The following is an 18,720-nucleotide window of genomic DNA, read 5'->3' on the forward strand; positions in this document are numbered from 1 at the left end:
AGAATTTCAAATTAATAAAGAGTCACAGATTCCACTTAGTCCAAATTCTAAGGACTATGAAAGCAGCGGTGATGAAGAGCATGATGGTGAAGTTCAAAAGAATGGAGTGTCACGATGTCCACTTAGTCCTAATTCTGAGGACTATGAGAGTAGCAGTTTTGAAGAGTGTGATGGTGAAGTTCAAAAGAATGGAGGGTCACGGTGTCCACTTAGTCCTAATTCTGAAGACTATGAGAGAAGTAGTTTTGACGTGCATGATGGCGAATTTCAAAATAATGGAGTGTCACGGTGTCCACTTAGTCCTAATTCTAAGGACTATGAGAGCAGTAGTGATGAAAAGTGTGATAATGAATTTCAAAAAAATGGAGTGTCAAAGTGTCAACTTAGTCCTAATTCTAAGGACTATGAGAGCAGCAGTGATGATGAGTGTGATAATGAATTTCAAAAGAATGGAGTGTCAAAGTGTCCAGTTAGTCCTAATTCTAAGGACTATGAGAGCAGCGGTGATGAAGCGCGGGATGATGATTTTCAAAAGATTGGAGTATCACAATGTCCTCTTTGTCCTGATTCTAAGGACTATGAGAGCAGCAGTGATGAAGCGCGGGATGATGATTTTCAAAAGATTGGAGTATCACAATGTCCTCTTAGTCCCGATTCTAAGGAATATGAGAGCAGCAGTGATGAAGAACAGGATGAGAGCAGCAGTGATGATCCAATGATGGAGATGTTGCCAAGAAATATTGTATCGAGGAGTAGGAGCAGACCTTTTCGTATCAATGCAAACTATTCTAGTTATACAAGGGGTAGAGCAGAATATCTGACGAGAAGAAGTTCTATCAGCGCTCTCATTTCAAGTGAATGTTGCCAAAAAAATTGCTTGAAACGTATGGATTTCACATTTGCATTAGAAAGCAGGAAGAGATATTTGTCAATGAATAAAAGCATGCAAAACTCATATTTAGTTGGCTGCATGCAATCTACATTGTCAGGTTATGATTATCATATTAGGAATTTATTATTGTGTAGAAAGGCTTTCAAAATGTTTCATTCAATTGGGAATTTTCGTCTCTCGAGAATTCAAGAAAAATTGGAAAAGGATCCCACATTTTATTCAGAAGTACGTTATAAAAGACAGTTTGGGCCATTATCAAATACTGCAATGTCATGGATGAAAGATTTCTTTTCAAAGCATGGCGAGTGTATGCCAAATAGAGAGACAATACATATTCCAGATAATTTTTCAAGACGAGAAATCTACAACTTATACAAAGAATATGCAGAAAGTGCTGAGGGACAGGGCCAATTTATTACATATCAATATTTTGTGAAGATATGGAAGAAAGAATTCAATAATGTTCGTATTCCTAAGAAGACAAGGAGGGGATTTGCAGTACATGTGCTTCTCTTAAATAAAAAAGGGACAAATGTGAAGGCTCAGAAAGAGGTAAGTGTTCATAACTTTTACTTTCAAAATTGTATAGTCATCAACTATGAAAACATATTTCTTAATGAATTTCTTTATGTTGTGTAGATTTAATTGTCAAAGAACTTCAGGAGCATCGCGAACAAAAAACAAATGAAAGGAAGAAGTTGTACAAGCATCGAAAGAAGTGTTATGATAATCCAAATAAATATTTGGGTTTGATAATTGATGGTATGGACCAGAAGAAAACACTTTTACCACATTTTGTTCGCACACCCAAAAATCTACAAGAGGAAAATTTTATTCAGTTTCACTTGGTCGGTTGTATGGTCTTCAATGGGAAAATGTTGCCAAGGGTGTACTTCACAGCTCCAAATATTCATAATGATGCAAATCTGACCATAACCATAATTCATGATGTGATTTCTCATTGGTCTGATAATCTTCCTGAAGTTTTGTATCTACAATTGGACAACACTTGCCGTGAAAACAAAAATCAGGTTGTTTTTGGGTATCTGAACATGCTTGTTGAATTGAGAATTTTTCAAAAGGTAAAGGTTGGTTTCCTTCTTGTTGGGCACACTCATGACCATATTGATCAGATGTTCAGTCGTTTTTCAGTCACATTGAGGAGGAAAGAAGTTGGGAGCTTGCCATCACTAATTGAATGTATTAAGAAATCATACATGCCAGAGCCTGCTTTTGAAGTGTTGGAAGAAACTGTTGACATGCGAAGGTTTATTCTAGGATCATATGGTGAGGGGAAATGCATTGAACAACTTAATGATATTAGCTTCCAACATCAATTTCGTATAAAAAAAATTGATGGGAAAACACTAATATGGGGCAAGAAGTTTTCAACTACTACAGAATGGGCACCGTCATCAGGTTTGCAATTTTTGAAGTTCATTCCAGATCGTCCAATATTTGCATCAAAAATATTGTTATTACAATCAGTTGGTGAAGTTCAGAATGCACGCAGACAGAATAGACATATAAATTATTCTGATTGCCTAGAAGAAATTAAAAAATGTATTAGATATACATATGAGTACTTTGACATTGCTGATTCAGTTTGGTGGGAGTCATTTTTCAATAATCAAAGTGATATCATTTCAACAACAACCAATGAAGATATACCTTTGAAAAATCCATTTATTTGGCCACAAAATGTGTCGAATGAACAAGAGGAAGTAAACATTGTTGAACAGCAACAAACTCAAGGTATTATTAATTCTTCACAGGCAATGGAAAGAGAGATGTATATTGGTTCCAGAAGATCTCGTGCACAACGTGAAGCCATGGAAGACCTTTATAGGGGTTCAATACATGATATTAAGGAGGGTTGCATGATTGCAGTGCTAGCAGATGGAGATCCCAAAGGCTATCCATTTTGGGTTGCTAAAGTTATAAAGGTCTTTACAGAAAATGAGGATGTTACAAGTGTTGAAGTACATTGGTATGCCACAAATACACACCCATTCAATGGTGTGTATAAGCCAGAGATGGTAGTTGACAAAAAAAATGGTGGAAAAAGAAAAAGAAAGGGTACAAATATAAATCGCCGCCGCACAGACATATTACAATTGAAGGATGTTGACATACTTGTTTATGACTTCAATTTAACAAAGAGAGGAACTCTTCGCTTCAAGACGATAGAGATTCTGAAAAGGTTGTTACCAGAAGGAATAGTGTTGACATGGGAGTCTGCTGAAACCAGTTGTAGATCTAGAAGACTTTTGAAACCTAGAATGTTGGGCATGCATGTGGACTCAGATGGGGCACTAGTTGATGAAAGAGAAGAATATGGAACATCTTCGTCAGCATCCAGTCACTCATCTGAAGATGTGAATTGTGATGGTGTGCAAGAAAATATGTGATTTTGAATAATTGTTTAAGACAGATTATATAACTAATGTATGCATCATATCTTCAAATAAAATTAATGTTTTCCATATGTTGTTAAATGAGAAGTTATGAAGCATTTTTATGTTGTTGGATTATGTCTTAAGTATGATAAATTTTATTGTTTAAATATCTACAATGCAATATCAAATTAGAGATATAATGTCTGTTTTATTCAATATACAAATAAAGACTTTTGATTTCATTCAGTGATATACTTTGTTCATAATGTCATGGTTTTTTAATTTTATAGTTGAAAAAATTTCAATTTCTTTTGTATCTAGCATGGTGTGGTTGAAAACATGTTAAATTTATAGTTAGGAAAGAAAAATGATATTCTACCAGAAACATTAATGTGTTTTTTCCTTAAAAATTAACTTTGTTTGAGACATAAAAAATTGGTTTTATTAGCATTTTTTAAAAAGTTTGAAAATTGACCCTAAAAAAAAAAACGTTATTCCAGTAGCATCACTTTCATTTTGAAGCTATATTTTGCACGAAAATTTCGTAGTAAATTTCGTAGTCACCGCCATTTTTAAAACACGTTCAAAATTGACACCTAAAAAAAAAACATCGTTCCAGTATACACACTTTTCGTTTTTAGCACTGTTTTTGATGTTTTTTTGGGGTTTTTTGGCCAGAGTTCCCGTTTTGAGTTTATAGTTCCCGTTTCAAAGTTTACATTGTTGTTCGCTTATGTTGAAATAGTTTGTCATAATTTCAATCTTTTTCCTTATAAATTAAACAATCTATTTCATGTCCCAAACCATGCACATATGGTGTTAGTATCTCACAAGTTTACACACCTGGATTGACAATTTAATGTCTAGGATTTAATCTAATTAAATTGACCGACATTTTTGGTGTTGTTTCCAAGGAGATGCTAAAAGGGATTAGCACATTCATGGCTCATTTTTCCTACATATTTTAAATTTCAGAGTTTGTTGTGTGCGATTTTTTTTTTAATATACTAGCATTCTAGACCTAGTGAGATAGTTAATGGTAAGACACAAAGACACCCTCACTCCATAATTTCATGAAGTGTAATAGCCCCACACATTCACTTTAATGAGTTTTCTTTCTCCTTGATTCTAAAGATATGCTAGTGTTGTATGAATAGGGATAGAGATAAAAGATGTATATTTAAAAGAAAAAGTAGAGTAGTTACTCCAAATAAAAATACCCCTTTAAGTACCAACTTGTTGGTAGGAAATTTATAAGAAGAGGACCAACATGTAGGACTCTAGTGACAAATTTAAGGCATGTAGTAGGCAACTCAAGAAACCAAAGATCTACAAAAAGTGGAAACACATAACTAATAGTATTTTTAGTCGATCCTACAATGGAAGAAACATCGACAAGTGAACCAAATCAACAATCAAAACCAGAACTGGATTACAATCTTCTTAGAGACCCAACATTTCCACACATAAAGACTGAATATAGCCTTTTCGAAGGAAAAAATATGGCAAAAGGTGAAGGTGAAGTGTATGTAAATGGAGAAGGCAAGGCACGTACAAATGAAGAAGAGTAAGAAACTTTTGGTTTCCCAAATGTGGACTCTACCACAACAATACACATTTGGAATATTCCTCCATTAGTCTTGCATCATTTTCACAGTGTGATTAATGAAGATCCTGATGCTTTTTTTGTGATTTTGACATATTATGTCGTAGCTATGACTACTCAAAGATTCAACCTTGCGCTGATTTATGGGTTTGGGAGGAAATACAATTCAAACATGGGATGGGATGCATATACCTTTTCTTAAAAAATATCGAGAATATTATAAGGCCATGGATTTGAGAGAATAGATTTTTAATATGATAAAAAAAGAAGAAGAGATTTTGGAAGACTATCTTGAAAGGTTTGTGTACAACTTCCAAAGGTCAAAGCGAAACAAACTTGATCAAGATACTATGAGGACTATCTTTTTGAGAGGCATTTTTGATGAATATATTAATTTGATAGGATTTGGAGATGTATCACAACTAACCTTTACAAAGACCAACGACCTTTGCAGGAGGTATTATTGAATTTAAGCCAAATTTGGTAAGGGAATTACTTTTTCTAAAGCTTCCCAATATGCAACGAGTGGTGTGACTAAGGTTGAATTAAGACATTTGCTAGAAAAATTTAAGACTGATAAGCTAAAGAGTAAACTCAACTAAAGATAACAAGCTGAAAATTGAAAATCTTCGAGTGCTACAAAGTACATAGATGTATTTCCTAAGGAAATACTGAGACTAGCTCCCAAAAGAGATCAAATTTTCAATATAACTTACACCATGAGCAGTACCTATGTCTATGGAACCTTTTAGAATGAGCACAATTGAGTTGGTGGAATTGAGGATACAATTAAAGGAAATGTTGGACAAGGGAAACATCTAGCCCACTACGTCTCCATGGAGAGCAACAACTTTATTTGTTAAAAGAAAGATGAAACCTTCAGATTATGCATTGATTGTAGATAATTAAACAAGATGACTATCAAGAACAAGTATCAGTTTACTAGAAATATTGACCTCTTTGATCAAATAAGAGGAGCCATGATATTTTTAGAAGTAGACTTGAGGTATGAATATCACCAATTTAGGATCAAGGATGAGGATATCTATAAAATTGCATTTAGGACTAGGTATGGGCACTATGAGTTTGTAGTGTTGCCATTTGGACCTAGAAATGCACTAGCTACCTTTATGTTCTCGATGAATAGTATCATCAATGAGTATTTAGATAAGTTTGTATTGGTGTTTATTAATGACATCTTAGTGTATTCAAGGACCAAGAAGGAGCTTGAAGAGCTCCTCAAGATGGCATTATAGGTGCTATGGGAGCACCTCCTTTATACCAAGTTAGTAAATATGATTTTTTTCAATCATGAGTGTACTATTTGGGTTATTTCAGTTGAAAAGGAGTGGCAACAAACTTGGGAAGATCAAGGCAATCATGCCTATCCCTCAAAATGCATCAAAAGTAATATCCTTTATGAGATTGGTAGGATACCATAGGAGGTTTATCCAAGGGTTTCAAGGATTTGACATCCTTGCAATTTTTTATTTTATTTTTAAATTTTACATTGTGTTTTTTTTTTGCTTATATTATGGTCCTTTTGATGAGATTCTCTTTGTTGGTATTATGAGGAAGTCACTTTTGAGGATGAAATTTAGAATCACTATTCATGGATACCCATTGTGAGGTTGGGAGTGATCAACAAAGATGCTACAAGATTTGTTGTAAAGGGTTAAGAACATTTTCTCTTATGTCATCTCATATGATTAATTTGGATTCCTTGTTGGTAGAGGTATTTGTGAAGCCACATGGTTGGCCTAAGTGGGTCTTCATTCAATAAAATAAAAAATAAAAAAATTCTTCCATCTATGGTTTTCAAGTTATATCTCACCAAGGCTTATGATAGAGTGAGTTGGATTTAACTTAAGTTGATGCTTTTTCATGTGAGGTTTAGTTCTTCAATGATACATTTTATTATGAGTTGTATTTAATCTATATTCTTTGTAGTTCTCATAAATAGATTTGCTTCAAATTTCTTTAGACTTATTAGAGATCCATGATAGAGATGTCCCCTGTTACTTTAACTTTTGTTTTTCATTAGTTGTATAAGGTTTGAGTAGGTCTATTAAAGAAGAAAATCCGGGGTAGGGTCCATAAAAGGGGTCATAATTGGTGGTACTCTATTTTAACTCATCTACTTTTTGTGGATGATGTTGAACTTTTTACAAATGGGAGTATGAGGCAAGTTAGTAAGTTGTAGGAAACCTTGGATTTGTATTGTATGGCTACTAGTATGGAGTTGAGCTTTCAAAAAGCATCAAATTATTTTAATGGGATGGGTGTCAAGAATGTTCAAAGGTTGATCATGATTTTTCCCTTTAAGATTATTAAATTTAATGAGGTTTTTAAAGTATTTGGGTTGTCTTTTGAAGCCAAACGACTGTCAAAAGAGAGATTGGGCTTCAATGCCAAGGAAAACGAAATTTAAGATAAATCATTGGTGTTATAGTTGATTCTCTATTAGAGGTCGACTAACTCTAATAAAGTTGATTTTTGAAGCAATTCTTGTCTTCTAACTATTTTTGGTTGATATTTCAAAATGGATTTTATAAAGAGTTAGGAGGTTATGTATTAGATTTATATAGTTTGGGTGTAAGGAGGAAGGGAAAACTCCATTACTCAAATTATAGTATATAGCCAAGTCAAAAGAGGAGGGGGGTTCGGAGGGGGGTTCGGTGTTGAAGAACATCCATTCTATTTGGTACATGTGTTGTAACTAATGATTTATGGAGGGTATTTTCAAGGGATAGTTTTTGGAGGATAACCATTGATTAAAAATACATAAAGCTAATGGCTATCACAGACTAAATCAAGAGTCCATGGAAAAACACTAAAAATGTTTCCAATCAATAGAAGTCCCTTGTTTTGGCTTTTCCTCTTATATGCTAACATTTGGCTTGGAAAGTTGGTAATAGGGAACATGTCAAACTAGGTATTGATACTATCATCAGTTGTGGTGTAAATATGGAGCTACTAGAAGATAAGATTATTGATCTACATGACATAAATTTCTTTTCTCTTCATGATGTATGTGATCCTATTTCCATTGACCGTTGGTCTCAAAGATGGTTATAGGCATGGTTCTTGGGATTGGGAAGGCTTGGTGTACATTTATAGATGGCTCAGGCTAGTCTTCTAAGGGTTTATGTTCATTTAAAGGAGGAAAATGACTCTTTAGCATGAGATTATAATAAAGTTTGGAGTGAATATTTAATGTGATTGGGTAATAAAGCAAATTTCATTTATGATCCATAAGAGCTTGTTTGGTGGTAGGATTAACTATGGAAATTATAGAAACGAAATAAGAACAAAATTTCAAGTGGTTGGCCCCAAAAGATGAGTTCCTAACTTAGGTTGTTTTCAAGAGAATACATAAACAAGGTCTAGTTATTAATATGTTGTATACGTCAACAAAATAAGATATTATCCAATTATTAATTAATTGTCCATAGTTTCAAAAACTATTAAAGGATGTTGAATCATTCGCATGTCTTCAAAATGTATGAAATGGGGACATTGTTGAAGAATATTTGATGACATGGTTTGGGAAAAAGAAATTAAAAGCACTTAGGGATTTATCTTGCTTCATGTATTAGGGGACTTGGTTGGTAGGAAACTATCTTTGAAGAAAAAATAATTCCTTCTTTTCAATTTTTTTATAAGGTAAACTTCAAAAGGGCTTACAACAGGAACATCGGTAGCGACATAGAGGACATTCTTTGGGGCATTGACCCATATCCCACTATGTTTGACAAAGAACAAAATATTGCCCTATATTATGAGGTTACAGAAGAAGAATTATTGGCTACAATGAAATCATTTCAGAAAGACAAATCTCCAGGGCCCGACAGGTGGACCATCGATTTCTTCATTCATTTTTTCGACTTATTTAAGACTGATATTCTAAAAATGGTGGAGGAATCCAGAACTTGCGGCTATATCAACAAAGTTATATCTTCAACTTATATAGCATTGATCCCAAAGAAGAAGCTCTCCTCCTCTTTTTCTGACTTCAGGCCTATGTCATTATGCAACGTCCTATATAAAATCATTTCAAAATTCATCGCTATTTGAATGAGGAACATCTTATCTTTGCATTTGCCCCTTGAGCAACACAAATTTCTAAAGGAAAGAAATATTATGGACGTGGTGGGCCTCACCCAAGAATGCCTACATTCAATGCATTGTAGGAATCTAGAAGCTGCTTTACTAAAGATTGACCTAAAAAAGGCATACGATTTTGTGGACTGGGGATATATTTGTTGCCTTCTGGCTAAGATTGGCCTTGATGTCAGATGCTCCAGATGGATTATGGCTTGTGTGGTCGATGTAAATTATGTAGTCCTCATTAATGGAGTCCCTACTCCTTTTTTCAAAGCGGCCAGGGGATTAAGGCAGGGTTGCTCATTGTCTCCACTCCTTTTCATTCTGGTGATGGACTCTCTGAGTCTACACATAAAAAGGGCGATCCTCCAAGAACAATGTAAGCCTCTCCCCATATGTAGGGGCATCTACATATCTCATAATTTTTTTGTAGACGATATAATTTTATCAGCAATGTTGTGTAAATCAACTTGGATATGTCTACATGAAATCTTGGGGAGATTTCAAAATGCCACCGGCATATACATTAATGAAATAAAATCATCTTTTCATGTTGAAAATGTTAATGGGGACCTTATCTCTTTCCTATCTCATCTATTTAATATCAAAGCAGTTCCAATCTGGAATGGGTTAAAATACTTGGGTTACAATTTGAAATCTGTGGGTTATCATGTGGTTGATTGGTCTTGGATACCTGATCGCTTTTACAAGAAAATTGTTGCATGGGAATTCAAATGCTTATCTTTAGGTGGGCACACGATTCTGGCACAAACAGTGCTAGTGCAAATCATGGTATATTGGGCACATCTCTAATATATCCCAACATCCATTATCAATAGTCTAAACAGGATGATTGCCAATTTCATATGGGGTGGTCATAAGGAACAAAAAAAATATCACTTGGAAAAACTCTCGATGCTGGCTCGGCCCAAAAATATGGGAGGATGGGGTATATTAGATCTAAATAAATTCAGAAGAGCCCTACTCTGTAAATCTATGTGGAAAGCAATTATGGGAGTCTATTTGGAGTAGGGCCTGTTAGAGTCGGTCTTGAGCCCTCCATCAGCGATCAAAACTCTTTGCATTTGCATAAGTAGGTGTCTCATCAGTGTCAATTTTTGCATCCCATTAGGCATGCCATAACCCTGATGGAGGAGCTGGTGTGTTTATACCCCTCTTGGCATCGCTGGATCAGGTCATTTCAGTCATTAAGCTCTTTCAAGCTTGTCTTGAGGTCAAATTCCTAGGTCTAGGGTTTTGGTCAAGTATGTCTACAAGGTCATGTTTCTAAAGGTCAATAAGTGTTCATCAAGCCAGAGGGATGTTTGTAAAGATGTTTCTTCGAATTTTTTTATCTTGTATAGTTAATTTTCACCTTGGATTTAAAAACTCTGTTTTTTAAAGCCAAGGTCATTTTTCAAATTTTTGTAAAAAGTGATGAAATTTCAAAAGACTTCAGTGGACAGTATGCAACCCTGGTCCCCTTGCCAAGATCCCTCAGATGATCTCCCTGCAAAAAGAATCAAGCCAAAGCACTAAATGAGTCAATTTCAGGACAAAGGAAACCAAAAAGTCAGTTTTATAAAGTGTCAAAGAGAAACATTAGAAAGTGGGTTTGAGCATGAAATTTATTCAAATGAAACCTATAAAGACCAAATCTCCCTCCTTTTACTCTCATTGTGCATCCAAGACAGTTGCAAGAGAGTTGGGCGAGTGATTGAGTGAAAGGAGTGAAAGTTGAGCGAATTCGGGCGATTGACAGGCGCGCGACCCGTCAGGCCAGGCGCGCGACCCGTCAGAGGAGCGCGACCCGTCAGAAGGGTTCCTGCAGTGTATTTTTATAACTGGCGCGACCCGTCAGGCCCGTGCGACCCGTTGGGTGAGGCGCGTGACCCGTCAAGCCCGCGCGACTCGTTGGGTGAGGCGCGCGACCCGTCAGCGACCTCCCTTCCAAACCCTTTGCAAATTTGTTCAAGCACCCGCCAAATCATCAAATTGCTTGAGGTAGGTCCTCCAAACTTGGAAATGACTGCTGGTTATGTTTGAAGGTCATCATGATTGTGTTTTTAATGATCAAATTGTGCAAGAGAACGCTCCATATGGCTGTATGTAAATTTGTACAAATTTGCTAGGGTTTGTTGCTGTTTCAATGGTTTTTTCCCTTGTATTCATTTTTCCTCATTCCCATTTCATTTTCCCTGTATGTCCATATAAATTTCCCTTTTAAATTTGTAAAGAAAATAAACCCTACCCCTTTTCCCTAAAAAAATAAAAAATCAAGCCCTAAACCCTACCCCTCATAATACCCATGTAAACACATGAATTTGATGATGCATGTGCAGTGATGTTTGCAGTGTTTTTTCCCTAAATTCCCTGTTATATACATGTATTCCCATTTTCCTTGTAAAAATGTCCCTCCCCTAACATTTCCCTCATGTTCCTTGTCCCCTTGAAACAACATATAAATCAGCTTTTTACAGGCAGAAACAGCAGCACAGTTTGTCCACTTTGCTCTTTAAACAATGTCAGAAACCGAAACCTATGAGCAAAGTGATGACCAGTCATCAGCTTCAGAGATTGAGGTACAGAGGAGGCCTCATAAGGGTGGTAAGGGTGGACATCATAAGCGAGAGGAGCCCACCTCTTTAGCAGAATTACAAGCCTGTCCTATGGCAGTCACATGTTTCCAGTATATGTCTTGCTATGAGTTTTGTGAGAGGATCTCTCGGATTCAGTTCCACAGAGAGTTGGCTCGCCTATTTGTTTTACACTTGCATGATGGACATGTCAACCTTGCAGGGGTGAACTTTACATTGACACCCGAGGTGATCTCACATGCCACAGGGATACCTAATGTTGGGGAGGTGTGGAATAAGCGCAAGGTGCTGGATAATGTTCACTTTGAGCCTTTTGTCTGGCCACCATTCATGAGACATTTGGCAGGTGTGTTTCCATTCAGGTTTCTCAGGAGCGAGTATGCTCCCATGATGAGGCTCATCATGCACTATTTTACCTGTGAGGGCAGATTTTCACAGGTATATTCATACCATATTCGCCTCTTGATGCACATCACCCGAGTGAGGATGATGAACATCCCTGTTTTCTTCTATCAAAACATTCAGAGGATGGTGCCCATGTTGCAGAGGAAGAGCCCGGCACAGCAGTATAGGAGCCTGTACCATTATGGTTTGATTCAGCTAGTAGTATTTCATCAGTTGGCTCAGCAGGGCATCTCATGGGAGGAGTTCATCTCTCGTGAGTTTTTCACAGCACCACCCTTGCCACATCCTGAGGTTGTTCACGAGGAGGGAGGACCATCCCAGCAACATGACATCCCTGTCACTAGACATGTCAGCTCCTCACCTCTGGTTACCTATCAGAAAGGCCCGAGGGCCTTATTTGCAGCAGCTCGGCGAGTACTATCTCCATAGCAGGTGGAAGGGGTCTCGCCTTCATCATCAGCTCAGCGAGTGTTATCTCCACATCAGGTGGAAGGGGCCTCGCTCTCTTCAGCAGCACATGCAGCACAGAGGGGCAAGCAACCCAAGATTGATGAGGGGCCATCAGGAGTTCCAGATATTGAGCTTGTTGATCTTGAGGCCATTTCTCCAAGCCAAGAGGCAAAGGAGGTCATTCAGCACCTTAGAGCTGAAAATGAGGTATTGCAAAAGAGACTAGAAGGTGCACAATGGACAATCTCATACATGGAGCAGCAGAACAAACAGTTGGAGGATGAGAAAGCACTTGATGAGCTGTGGAGGATTCGTAGTGACCGAATCTTGAACCAAAGAAGACCCGGTGATCCATTGCCCGCTGACCGAGAGTCCATGCTCATCCAGGTAAATGCACACTTGGAGAGGCTGTTGGCTAAGGCCAACCAAGAGAAGAAATTGCTGAGGAACATGAAGAACCATTACTGGGAAAGAATGCATGTGTGCAAGGCAAAGATGAAGATGTTTCAAAGGCGGTTGACCGAGGCACTAAAACGGAGAAAGAGGCCCAATCCCCTCCGTATCTTGGCTGAGGCTTCACTCAAGGATCAAGGCACTAAATAGCCTAGCCACAGCACAAATCCCAAAAATTTTTGAGAATTTTGGGTGAATTTTGGCATTTTCAGGCAATTTGCAGGTTTTTCCCATTAACGGGTCTCACCCCCCGCGCGACCCTTCATCATGGCAACTCCTTTTGACAAAAACTCAGCATTTCCAGATTTTTCATGCAAAGTTACACATGCTCATGGATGGACTTGAGATTTGGTGAAGTTTTGGGCCTCCAGAAAGTCAAAAAACTAGTAAAAATTGACTTTCTGCCACTTTTTTGAATTGCAGAAAGCAGTCTTGGGAGATTTGATTTTTGACAAGGCAAATGAACTCCAAATTGAGAAATTCCAGTTGGGTTGGAAATTAGACTCACAGAAATTTCCAACAAGCCTACTTTTGCTCAATTTTGCCACCTACAGGTGCCCCAAAGATGGCTCCAAAGGCACGCGACCCGTCAGGCAGATTTTTCCAAAATGCACTGTACAGCTCAGAAAAACGCAGTTTGACTCAGTTTGAATTTTTGGGGTGAATTATGATTCTCTTTGATGTAATTATTGTAATTTTAAGACACTTTTACTCTTATGTAACACTTCTAGAAGATTCATTCATGAAAAGGGTAAATATTAAATGAATGAATTGGTTTCCTAGCTTATAGAGGCAAGTTGTTTTGACTGCCTAGTTTGTAGTGCTTAGTTTAGAAGTGGTTGAAACAACTCCTAGGATAGTGAGCTCGACCCATGGAGGCAGGGAAAGAGGTTAGATCATCTATATTATGTACTTTCTTGCTCATTTTCATGGTTGGACTCTTGAGGGAGAAGCTATCATTGTATTATTCACTGTATCTCTGCAATTTTTGGCTAAGGAAGACCAGGGTTTTGCAGTCCTCTTTGGGATTCTTGTGGACTCATGTGTTGATGGTGTGTTTCTCAATGTACTTGTAAGCTTGTTATGTGACTCATTTCCTTTCTTTTACTTCTGCACATTAAACAAATGAAGTGTTAAAGTAATAATTCATGCTTGCCATGCTCTGCTTTTAAGTTTGTTTAATTTCAATGTTTTCTACTGTCTAAAGAGAATTCAAAGTTATTGTTTGCTCTCTTTAGCTCTTCACCTTTCATTCCTGACCATCCACCTCAATCAAAGGCATAAACACTGTTTCCTACCTCGCCCCAAGGAACCCCCTGCAGAAACTGTGTCCAATCCTCGCACCCAAAATTGCCCTCTCCTCAATTTGCCACCAAAAAACCCAAAAACCCAAAAAACCCCAAATCAAACTCTTTGATCAGTTTACTAGCCTAATATCAGTGTTACCTTATTGGTCATCTCATCTATTGAAGATTTTAAGAGATAGACCGGAGAGAGCCTTCTCCTGCCCCGTAGGGCTAGCTACGAGGCTAAATGGTTTGATGTTGCCTTGAGGTTTACCTTTCTCAGCCTGAGGTGAAATTTCAAGAGCTAACAGGGCCATTAGAGAAAAATACATGGATAATCAAGATATGACTTATTGGTATAGACAGCGCATCACTGGAACAACTCACGGTTCAGCTATATGGAGAGGGTTCCAAAAAATAGAGCCATTCTTCAGAAGGAATATGATCTGGAAATTCCAGTCTGGTACAAAAATTATCATTGGTTTGAATGAATTTGCACGTCCGAGTGGAAAGATCCATATATCTTCGCAGCTATTAAAAGCTTTACATAGCAGAGGCATTTTCCACTGGGCCAAAGCCATTCGAAAATTGGAAGGTGCAATTCCTATTTGGAAATCAGCTACAGAATTGCTTCTAAGCAGTGAACTGGGAAGACAGTGGAACTCTATCATTACATCGTTACGGGCACATGGTATATTTTGCTCAGCGAATATGGATTACCTCATCTGGAAGGGTCATGGTGGCTCTTCGTCTGTTTTTGTCAAACATATATACCTTCAGTTACAAAACTCAGAATATGAACAAAAGGACAACATCTTTCCAGCATCTATTTGGAAAACGGGCTGCCCCTTAAAAATCATTTTATTTGCATGGTTGGTTTTTTACAACAGGAACCTCACATGGGATAATCTACAAAAACGTAATTGGTGCAGGCCCGCCATATGCCCTCTATGTAGATCTAATGTTGAGAACAACTTACATATCTTTCTCCTTTGCCCTCAATCACAGATGATATGGAGGAATCTTGCTGCACACTTTGGCTATACCAACACCTCTTACCCTTCCATTTCTGAGGCGTTCAAAGGATGGAGTAACATGATCATTGATTGGAGGACCATTCCATTTATAACTATCTAGACCATATGGAAATGGCAAAACGGGTTGATCTTCAAATCCAAAAGAAATCACTTTGAATGGTTTTTGAATCTATCCTTTGCCTATATAATGCGCTTGGAATGCCTCACCAATCCAAAGTCAGAAAAGGAAGTTGTCCACAGATTCTGGAACCTCAAATATTCCTCGTGCATATTTCGACAGAGCTGCTCAACATGGTACATGCGCCTGCGGAGTATTCATCATTCCAGAAGCTGGTCAAGCTTATGAGATTTATTGGAATGGAGGTGCCGGATCCAACAACAAAGCAGAAGCTATGGCCCTCGCTAGTCTCCTTTATCTTTCTGACTTTCTTGACATACAAAAGATTCAAATATTTGGAGATTCGAAAGTCATCATCGATCATGTACTGTCAAAACATACCATAAAAAACATCAATCTTTCCGGTTGGCTGAACAAGATATAGGATTTATGGAGCTGCAGGAGGGACTACACAATTGCTCACATCACTAGGGACAAAAATGGGAAGGCAGATGCTCTATCAAAAATGGGCCTATCCATTCCACAAGGCACCTGGAGGATACAGTTAACGGTGGACAACATCTCTCATCAGATCAAAGACTTACACATTCCGGGTACATAAATTTCAATATTTTGATGACTATCTAGTATGCCTCTGTTTCCCAATATATTGACTTCCTTTTTGAAAAACCTTCATATAATTTTGTCTCATAGGACCGATTTTGACCCGAGTATGATCTATATGTTACAGAACATAAAGTAGCTTATTTTTGTATCTTTTCTCATATGGGACTTTGAACCAATTCTTTCAACCATATCTGATGGTTCCTTGGGTCCATAGTGCTTAATGAAAGATTACCACCTGCCGAGTGAACATTAGATGGTGTCCGACAATAAGTCGCTACTTCCAACGAGTGAGTGTTCGTTGACATGTTGGAAGGTGTTGAATAGGAGTAATTGTACCACATTCCGCTTGGTTTGGTGCGGCCAACACACTCTCCTTATCTACGAAAGCAGGCCTTGTGGGAAAAGGAATATGTTGTTGCTCACCGGTTAGCATCAACACCACTTGGGTTCCTTCGATCAAAGTGGTTTCAGATCTAAAGCCAATTTATCAACTGTGGGGGTTTTATACATTTATGGCAACTAACTTTTAGCTATTAATTGGAAGAGTGATACTAGCTCAATGTAAGATATCTAGCTTAGGTTGGTAGGAGATCTTTTATAAGAAGTGGCCACAATATTTGATTATATATCCTTCATTCATGTATTCTAGGAATCGTACCAAGAAGTTGTTAGGTCATAAAAAAGGATCAAAATATTGCTATGGGCTCTTTGGTCCTAGAGGATTTACATGATGGAGTCACCTCCATATCTATATATTTATTTTCAAGATTTTGGACTTAAAGTCCTATAATTTGTTGTTTTTGAGGTGGTTCTTTATGGTTTTTGTAGTGCTTTCTTTATGATATGTTCAAGACCTTATAGTGGTGTTTTTATGCCATGTATCTTTTTGGGTTTTTCTATATGCATGCTTTTTTTTAATAGTGTGGTTCACTGTATTGAAGATCGATAACAATTATTTCTATGGAAAACCCATCTGTGTCTAGTTGAGTTAGTTATCTTTTATGTAGAAATTACTCCTAAGGAGTTTGTATGTCAATATCTGTGGGACTAGAACTCGGGTGAGGAGGATAAGAGCGAATCTTCCCTACCACCCAAGCTACACCCACTTGACTTTTCTATATGTATATTTAAAAATGTTAATATGTATTTATGGGTATTACTCTGAAACACAAATGTAGGGTTTTTAATTTTTCTTGTTACTTTTAGGTCTTGGTTAGATGTGCCTTTTAGCACCTATAAAATGGAATTTCCATTCTCCCATTGAATAGAAGTTATGAATTTTTCTTAGAATAAAATGGTTTTTTGTTACATGCATTTGACTTTATATTCTTAATGAATAACATTATCAATATTCTAATCACTAGATTTAGGTCGATTTAAGAAGGGCTAATCACTATGAAGTTATGCTCACAAAGGTTAAGATGCCATTTCCTAATGTGGTGGTAAGCAATGTGGGCAAAATGAATGTATAAACACTCATGGCTATTTAATTGAGCTTGAGACCATGTCACAATCACGTGATGCTTAAAGTTTAATGTTAATTGGTATAAAAAAATAACTTCATTTTGCTAGTTGCCATAGGAAAATACTTAATTTGGGGTTTACCAACTTTTTTTTGTCATTCATTCATTGCCATCTATGCATTTATATATGTAGATTCAACTCACTTTTTCTTTTTCTTTCTTTTTCTTTTCTTTTCTTTTCTAGAAGATGTTTCTCATGTTCTCTTTCAAGGAGATGGACTAGAAAGTTATAGTTAAAATTAATTATCTTAAGTTATTCACCTATATAATGTTATCTAATGTTATTAGGTGTTAGATTATTAATATTAGTGTTATTGTTGATCAATTTGATGTCCTTAAGATGTTTCAAGTGACTAACATGGCACCATATTGTAGGTGAACAATTTTATGTTGGCCAGGCAATATACGTGGTCACAACAATGCTTTCTAAAGGATATGCCTTAGAAAATGGCATACTAAGCAAAGACAATAAGTCATCATTGTTGGCAAATTGTTCATGTGATGAGCTTCTTGTGCACTATGGGTTATTGATCCCATCTAAATCAATGATTACCAATGTCTATTTAAACTATATCACCGACCCACAAATGTCTTGGGACATAATCATGGGCCTCGATTTCTTCTTAATCTAATGGGCATTAAAAGATTCCTTTTATATATCACCATTACACCTCATTTTGAGTGAGCCATTAAGCCTTTCATTATAACATTGTAAGAGCTCCAATAAAAACCCTAAATGTTATTGGCTTCACTTTGTTTTGACTATGAATATATATCTCTCAACCTCTATTAAATACTTTTACCACATATAAATTAATGCTTAGCTTCATAAAATGTGAAACAATCTAATCATATAACAAACTTCAAATTTTCTTTTCCCACGTAATTTAATTATATAAAAAATCAATCTTCCATAATTTTAAAGTTTTATGTAAATTCTTCATACTTCAAATAACATTCCCTTATACCTACTAAATTAAATATCATGAATTGAACTAAACCTCTTCATTAATTATTTCCAAACTATCCTAAATCACTTTTAAACCTCTTCATTAATTATTTCCAAACTATCCTAAATTACTTTTTATATTTCAAAAATGTAGATATTAAATATCTAATCATTACAGCGATTTAGAAAATCCTAGAGATTATAGGTCTGATTGTTTGTTTTCAAAGTATTTTTTAATTTCAAAATAAATTAACATAACAATTATTTTTTAATTTCATAATAAATATTTTTT

At 36.6% G+C, this 18,720-nt stretch overlaps 1 protein-coding gene across 1 annotated transcript in view; it reads left to right on the plus strand.

Annotated features, from left to right (window-relative positions):
- Positions 1-18,720, plus strand: part of LOC149214981 (uncharacterized) — a 111,951-nt gene that overhangs the window by 40,507 nt on the left and 52,724 nt on the right. The gene's annotated exons all lie outside the window — the stretch shown is intronic.

This window comes from Pinus tabuliformis, chromosome 1_1, assembly GCF_031772625.1.
Source record: "Pinus tabuliformis cultivar Carrire ecotype Pingquan chromosome 1_1, CPIR1, whole genome shotgun sequence".
NCBI classification, from domain to species: Eukaryota; Viridiplantae; Streptophyta; class Pinopsida; order Pinales; family Pinaceae; genus Pinus; species Pinus tabuliformis.